This window comes from Lipotes vexillifer, unplaced genomic scaffold (genome assembly GCF_000442215.2).
Source record: "Lipotes vexillifer unplaced genomic scaffold, Lipotes_vexillifer_v1.1 scaffold70, whole genome shotgun sequence".
NCBI lineage: Eukaryota > Metazoa > Chordata > Mammalia > Artiodactyla > Lipotidae > Lipotes > Lipotes vexillifer.
In genome coordinates this window covers 19170-27944 of record NW_006789896.1, presented here as the reverse complement: position 1 = coordinate 27944, position 8775 = coordinate 19170, and the positions used below count along the sequence as shown (strand labels likewise).

At 41.5% G+C, this 8775-nt stretch overlaps 1 pseudogene; it reads right to left on the bottom strand.

The window, feature by feature from the left end:
• Positions 1-3305: 3305 nt before the first annotated feature.
• LOC103074155 (glutamate dehydrogenase 1, mitochondrial pseudogene) lies at positions 3306-4177 on the bottom strand (annotated as a pseudogene).
• Between the last annotated feature and the right edge of the window lie 4598 nt (positions 4178-8775).

Below are 8775 nucleotides of genomic sequence, written 5' to 3'. Positions count from 1 at the left end.
TGTGTTTCTCTGTCTTCTCATTTTGCTTAACTTACTGTGTTTGGGGTCTCCTTTTTGCAGGCTGCACGTTCATATTTCCAGTTGTTTTTGCTGTCTGTCCCCAGTGGCTAATGTTGGTTCAGTGGGTTGTGTAGGCTTCCTGGTGGAGGTGTCTAGTGCCTGTGTTCTGGTTGATGAGGCTGGATCGTGTCTTCTGGTGGGCAGGACCACGTCCAGTGGTGTGTTTTGGGGTGTCTGTGACGTTATTTTGATTTTAGACAGCCTCTCTGCTAATGGGTGTGGTTGTGTTCCTGTCTTGCTATTTGTTTGTCATAGGGTGTCCAGCAGTGTAGCTTACTCGTCGTTGAGTGGATCTGGGTCTTAGTGTTGAGATGGAAATCTCTAGGAGACTTTCCCCTGTTTGATATTACGTGGAGCTGGGAAGTCTCTGGGGCCAATGTCCTGAACTTGGCTCTCCCACCTCAGAGGCATGGGCCTGACACCCGGTCGGAGCACCAAGACCCTGGCAGCCACATGGCTCAGAAGAAAAGGGAGAAAAAAAGAAAGGAAGAAAGAAAAAATAAAATGAAAGTTATTAACATAAAAAATAATTATTAAAAATAAAAAAAATTAAAAAGCAATAAAAAAAGAAAGAAAGAAGAGAGCAAGCAAACCAAAAAAACCCCACAAATCCACCAATGATAGCAAGCACTAAAAACTATACTAAAAAAAAGAAACAAAAAAAAAATCCGGCAGGCAGAACCCTAGGACAATGGTAAGAGCAAAGCTATACAGACAAAATCACACAAAGAAGCATAGACATACACATTCACAAAAAGAGAAAAAGGAAGAAACAATATATATCATTGCTCCCAAAGTCCACTGCCTCAATTTTGGGGTGATTTATTGTCTGTTTAAGGTATTCCACAGATGCAGGGTACAAACATCAAGTTGATTGTGGAGGTTTAACCCGCTGCTCCTGAGGCTGCTGGGAGAGATTTCCCTTTCTCTTCTTTGTTTGCACAGCTCCTGGGATTCAGCTTTGGATTCGGCCCTGCCTCTGGGTGTACGTCTTTGAGGGCATTTGTTCTTCACTCAGACAGGACGGGGTTAAAGGAGCAGCTAATTAGCGGGGTCTTGCCCACTTAGGCTGGGGGGAGGGAGGGGTACAGAATGTGGGGTGAGCCTGTGGTGGCAGAGGCCAGCATGACGTTGCAGCAGCCTGAGGGGTGCCGTGTGTTCTCCTGGGGAAGTTGTCCCTGGATCATGGGAGCCTGGCAGTGGCGGGCTGCACAGGCTCCCAGGAGGGGAGGTGTGTATAGTGACCTGTGCTTGCACACAGGCTTCTTGGTGGCTGCAGCAGCAGCCTTAGCATCTCATGCCCATCTCTGGGGTCTGCGCTGATAGCCATGGCTCGCACCCATCTCTGGAGCTCATTTAGGCGGTGCTCTGAATCCCCTCTCCTCATGCACCTGGAAACAAAGAGGGAAGAAAAAGTCTCTTGCCTCTTAGGCAGGTCCAGACTTTTTCCCGGGCTCCCTACCTCCTAGCTGTGGCACACTAGCCCCCTTCAGGCTGTGTTCACACAGTGAACCCCAGTGCTCTCCCTGGGATCTGACCTCCGAAACCCGAGCCTCAGCTCCCAGCCCCTGCCCGCCCCAGCGGGTGAGCATACAAGCCTCTCGGGTTGGTGAGTGCAGTTTGGCACCGATCCTGTGTGCGGGCATCTCTCCACTTTGCCCTCCATACCCCTGTTGCTGCACTCTCCTCTGCAGTTCCGAAGCTCCCCCTAGCCCCCGCCACCCGCAGTCTCCACCTGCGAAGGGGCTTCCTAGTGCGTGGAAACCTTTCCACCTTCACAGCTCCCTCCCACTGGTGTACGTCCTATCCCTATTCTTTTTGTCTCTGTTTTTTCTTTTGCCATACCCAGGTACATGGGGAGTTTTTTTGCCTTTTGGAAAGTCTGAGGTCTTCTGTCAGCGTTCAGTAGGTGTTCTGTAGGAGGTGTTCCACATGTAGATGTATTTCTGATGTATTTGTGGGGAGGTAGGTGATCTCCATGTCTTACTCTTCCGCCATCTTGTAGGTCTCCTGGTAGTCTTTTTAATAACTGACTTTGTCACTCGGTTAAGTCATGCAGTTACCAAGTAGTTAGAAATTTCTGCAAGGATATTATTTTTAACAGAAGAAAAGCTCATTCTTACATAAATAATATCCAGTACTTCATTGGGACCCTACTGTTCAAAAGGCCCTGGCCAAACAACTTCCAAACAAAACACATCCCCAGGTTGTTTCCAGCCCACTGGGAATGAAGCCGTGTACAGAAGAGGAGGCCTCTAAATGAGGACATAAATTCAGGGTGGGTCGGGGCCATTGGCAATGCTTAGAATCACCAGGCAGACTCCAAAGAGGGAGCCCAAGTTTTTTTTTTTCTGGGGCACTGTACTTGAATTATTGTTCAATTAGTCAACACAGTAGATCTTCAAAAGAGGACAATTAACATGTTAAGGAGGTTACTGCACTCTTTGGACTATATGTCATAATTGTGGTTAGTAAATTCTGGCAGTCTTAACAAAAATAGCTTCCATCATTTGCAGGTATGAAGATAACTTAATTCTCTACTGGGCTTTTTATTTTTGCTGGATGACAATATGCAGTTGACAAGTTATAAATGATACTGTTTTATGTTTTAAAAATACTAGCATTTTTCATTTGTTATGTTTACAGGCATTCACTGCTTGAGTCAAGGTTAGGCTTATAAAGTGATTAGAGGCAGTTTTATTACAGCAGCATGTACTTATTTTATTCTAAAAGAATAAAATGCATGAAGAGAAAGTTTTTTTGTTTGTAACCTGTAAAATTGAGTTATTTTGCTGATTTAAAATACCAATAACTCACTTGAGGACCATGCTACCTCCAGAAAATGCCATATACCTGCTTCTTAAATGTGTCCAAGCACCTGATAGATCTGTCCAGAGCTGAAGTGGCAAGTGACTGACTGCTCTTGGACAAAAGGTGCTTTCCCAGGGCTACAGCTGACTGTGCTGGGAAACAGCCATGGAACAAGGCAGCACAGGCAGAGGGAAAAGACTTTATTTAAAGCAAAATGCCCAAATGGCTCTCTGACATAGTTAATTTCTACTATCACTTATTAGCTTGTATATGATCCCCTAAGGGGCTGATTTGGATTGACTTGTTGAGAATGGTGTCCATTATCTATTAAGTCATGAGAGAGAGACTTCTGTGGTTACTTGTAAACTTGTGATAGGTCTGCAGATGAAGAGGTGAAGAGGGTAGTGGAGAAGTCAGCCGCAGTCCCGTCCGGCCTATGTGAAGGTCACACCAGCTTCATTGTACACCTTGAAGACTTTCTCGATGGCGTTGACATAGGCAGCTGTTCTTGGGTCCAATCCTAGGTCATACCTCATGGCTGTGCACATGATTTGCCTGGCAGAGCGCTCCATGGTGTAAGCTAAGACAGACTGCACGATGTCTTTCTCAGAGGCATGCAATATCCTGTCTTGGAACTGTGCTGTGGGTACAATGGGAATAGTTCCACCGTGCTTTCCAAATTTCCTTTCCAAACTCTCTTGAACAGACATGAGCAAGTGGTAGTTTGAATCCCTTTCATATTTGAAGGTCTAACGGCCATAGCTGACATGATTTAGATTCTTCAGCCACTCAAAGTAAGTTACTGTCACTTCTCCAGCATTCAAGTAGAGATCTGGAATAACCATGATGTTCTTCTCTAGGAAAATCTTGTCAGCTTCTGGAGTTGTCAGTCCGTTGTCACCTTCAGCAATAATCTTGGCTTCTTAACTTTGACTCTGGGTGTATTGGACTTGGTCAGCTGCTTCTCGCTGGCAGCAGGGATCAGTATGTCACAGTCCACCTCCAAGATGCTGTCTTCATACATCTTTGCTTCGCTCCACCAGCTTGTCCTCCAAGATGCTGGCGCCGCGGTCGAAGAAGGCCCTCCACCATCTTGAAGAAGTTGGGGTCGTCCTCGCCGTCGGCCGCCGCCTCGCTGTAGTGTTGCCAGCCGGGCGACGCGAGCCCCGGCTGCGGGGTGGCAGCGGCTGCGGTAGGCTGCCCGCGAGCCCGGCCCAGCAGCCGCGGCCGAGTCAGCCGCCACCGAACCTAGGGCTGTGGGCCGGACATGGGACAGCAGCAGAGCTTCACCCAGGCACCGGTACATGGCGGCAGGATGGAGGCCGCGGAGGAGAGGCGCTCTCACAGGCCGGGGACGGACAGAGAGTTTTGTAAGTCTTAATGTAGGAGCCCCATCAAGTGATGCTGAGCACGGCATCACTTCCGAGCAGAGATGGTGGCCGGTGTGTCATAAGACTCATCTACTTGTGGGGAGCTCAGGCGGACAACCCCACCGACATTTTCATTTCCTTATGAAAATCAACTATGGACGCTTTGAGGAGCAGAATACCAATTAGGACATTTGGGGCATGAAAGTAATTTAGTGGATGAAGACACAAAAATATCATCATCGCTTCTGTTGCTTACAGCAAATTAGCAGGTGGCCAAGAGAATGAGAGAGCTGATGAACATTGTGCATTCACGAGCCCAGTTCCCCAAGGTGCAACAAGAAAACATGTTCATCATGGAAGCAGGCATAGCTTCTGGACATTTCAGCACTTATCTTAAAAAGTGTGGAAATAACTTTTGCTTTAATGTGAATCAGATCTGAAGCTGGGTAATAATTTTCTTCCTCATTTGAGTTGCCTTTAACTCTCAATTCAAAACTATATTACATTGATTAGAAGCATACGGAGATCAAACTGAACAATTATTCACACACATTTTATGATAGATAGAAAGCCACTTTATACTTTACCTTTATGAATGACAATTTAAAGAGGCTTACAGGTGATTGGATCACCCTAGCCAATTTACATAAATGCAATTTGTGGAGAGATTTATATTGCCATATTGGTTGAGGTACATTTTTGAGTTGGCATAAAGTGTTCTGCAAATTGTTCCATTTTCTTACTGTACGCCCCAGGTTTCTCAACACAGGAACTCTGTTGGATTTACATTCTCTGTGTGGGAAACGATTGATGGAACTGAATGAAGGCTTCAGTGTAAAAGATGAGCGTCACTGAGCAGAAACAGGCTTCAAAGTGACTTGCCTTATCAGAAGCCCAAAATGATTCATCTATAATAATCAGAACAGTGTGATGCTGGCATAAATAGATCAATTAAACAATTTACATTATCTTTAAAGAGACTGTAAAGTGATGCATATAATACAATGAAAAGGAATAGATTATTTTTAAAAAATCATTGGGCTAATTATCTATATAAATAAGCACACACAAACACACATGCACACTTACACTCCTTAGTGTAGAAGGAGTTCTTACCTTAGAATTCTTATCTAACATCACGAGAAAAAATATTCTGAGCTCTTTTAAACAGCTATACTTGCACTTATACTTAAGTTGTAGATATCACAAAAAAATCTACAAATATATTAGGCTAATAAATAGATAAGAAAGGTATTTATAATTTTTTAAAAATTCCCAGAAGAAATAATACAATAAGCCCTAGTATACTTAGCCCTACAAAACATATCTTCTGTACATCAAAGGCACTGCAAAGAATTAAAGATCAAATGACAAACTAAGAAAAACCTTTACAACATTTATTACAGAATAATAGTTAATAATAGAGATATTTAAAGTATGCATATATCATACAAATCTTGAGAAAAAACAGTAAAAAAAATAAAATAGGAAAATGATATGGATGGATATTTTAAGGGAAATTGAAATAGTGATAATTACTAAAAGATAAATTATCCAGTAATAAAAAATATATCAATTAAATACCAGGCTGCAATGAACAGTCAGAATCTTTCTGCAGATTGAGTGCATCGTGAGACAGAGGGGAGGAATGTACTTATTACCCTGGCTCCATCCTTGCCAACTCACCTGGTTTGATTGTCCCTTCTATCGATGGCCACAGCTCCTGCCAACTGTTACTTTCTATTTAGCAATTTCCTCAGGTTTCAAACAATCACCCAAGCCCTTTGCCCCTACAGAAGAGGTGGCATAGGTTTTTCACGTGGCTGGCCTCAGAATACCATAGCTTTCTTATGTGGCTGGCCTCAAAGTACCAGGCCCTGTTGGTTGTCCTTAACATTTTCCCACACCTTTGTAAAGAGCACCTCAATTACCCTGCTGAGTTTACCATCGGTTTACTGTTAAGATATATCAAAATAAATGGGAAAACACCTTTTTTGTTACAGAATCTTGACATTATCTTAAGAAAATTATATTTTAGCCCATATTCCAGTTTGAGTTTCTTCCCAGGCTTTATGCACTTATCTGTAAAATTTTAAATGGATATTAATTTAAACATTAAATGAACAAAGATTTATTTCCCATTACATCAATTTTTAAAAGTACAAACAAGAGAAAAGATGCTTTTACTATTCATTACTTAGTTTGTATTAATTAATAATTATTAAAATTTAATTTAATAGCATTGGTAATTCAGAAAAATTATTTCATCTTGAGAGTGAATTGAAATGAAGTAAAACTAAGCATTATTAATATGTATTTGAAAAATAACTTTTTAATGTAAAGTTGTTAATTTGTTGTCATTAACACCACCGAAACAAAGATGAACATCCACTAAGTAACTGGATTTTGCAACAATGACAGAGCACCATTAAGCTAGAAATTTTGTAAAAACACTTCAGTACAGTGAAGATAGCAAGAAAAATAGGAAGTCAACATATACCAATTGACGGAAATTCTCCCTGAAACAATAATCATAAATTAGAGGTAAACTGTATAATAATAGTTAACATGGAATTAAATATATTCATAAAAGCATTTAACAATGTGAAAAACCACCTTTATTCATACATTCATAAGTTAATAATAGAAATGAACAAAAACAAACAAAACCCAAAAGAACAAAAATGAGATTTTAAAAAAGGATTAAAAAGGGTAAAATGGAAAGTAGAGGAAAAGGAACACAGGAAAGGAAGGAATAGCATTCATGTTATTTCAATTACTGAAGAATAAAACAGTTGAACGGAAATAGTGTTTAAAACTCTAAGAAAACTTTCCACATTTTGACTCACACACATACACATGTACACTAATGTCATATATCTGTGTAGACACATGTATTATGTGTACATACACACACATGTGTTATATGTGTATATTCACAATGTGCATTATTTGTGTATATACACATGTACATTACACATGCATATCTTCTAAAGTTAGTATTATCTTATTTAATAAGGAACAGTGGTGATATTTCCAAAAAGAACAAGGCAATTGTGCCTACAATCTGCACTAGTCAGCACTTTAATGCAAATATTAGTCAAAGTAATTGATCATAAGGACTGACTTAGAGGCATAAGAATAGATAAAACAGATAAAGAAGCCGTAAAACTATCTGTTTTTTTTGCTGCTGACCTGAACGTATATCTGGAAAACTCTAAGGAATTTAAAGAATCAATTAATGGGGCTTCCCTGGTGGCACAGTGGTTAAGAATCCGCCTGCCAATGCAGGAGACATGTCCTGGTCCAGGAAGATCCCACATGCTGCCAAGCAGCTAAGCCCATGCACCACAACTACTGAGCCTGAGCTCAAGAGCCTGCGTGCCACAACTACTGAGCCCACCTGCTACAACTACTGAAGCCCGCACACCTAGAGCCCATGCTCTGCCACAAGAGGAGCCACTGCAATGAAAAGGCCATGCACCGCAACGAAGAGCCCTGCTCGCTGCAACTAGAGAAAGCCCATGTACAGCAACAAAGACCCAATGCAGCCAAAAATAAATAAATAAATTTATAAAAACAAAAGAATCAATTATGAAAAAAATTCAGTAAGGTATGATGGTATGTAAGTAACATGAAAACATTAATAGAACCAGATAGAGGACCGGTTGAGGAAAACTTTGAAATACTTCTCAAGGACAAAATAGTAGACTCAGACAAATGGAAAAGCATCACCTGTTCTTAGGGTAACTCAATGTTATAAAGATGTTAGTACCATCCAAGTTACTTTCTAAATTTCATCTCACTACTCACCAAAAGGAAAAATAGCAGCAATTGTTTTTCATGGACTTAGATTAATGGGCACTAAACTTTATATAGAAAAGGGAAATTGTAAGACTAGCAATGAAAATAATAAAAAAAAATGAGGGAGATAATCTGTATGAAATATTACTATAAGTTAGCTAAAATTCAAATAGTTTGCTCTGGTTCATGGAGAGAAAAATAGAATTCTGCCATAGAATAAAAAGTCAGGACATAGGGGGGACCTTTAAGATGGTGGAGCAGTAAGATGTGAGATCACCTTCTTGCCCACAAATACAACAAAAATACATCTACATGTGGAACAACTCCTACAGAGCACCTACAGAACGCTGGCAGAAGACCTCAGAATTCCCAAAGGCAGGAAAATCCCTTTGAACCTGGCCATGTGGCTGACAGGGTCTTGGTGCTCCAGCTGGATGTCAGGCCTGAGCCTCTGAGGTGGGAGAGCCGAGTTCAGAACATTGGTCAGAGACCTTCAGGCCCCATGTAATATTAAACAGCAGAAGCTCTCCCAGAGATCTCCATCTCAACACTAAGACCAAGCTCCACTCAACGACCAGCAAGCTACAGTGCTGGACACCTTATACCAAACAACTAGCAAGACAGGAACACATACCCACCCATTAGCAGAGAGGCTGCCTAAAGTCATGATAAGTTCAAACACAGCGCAAAACACAGTACCAGACGTGGTCCTGCCCACGAGAAAGAAAAG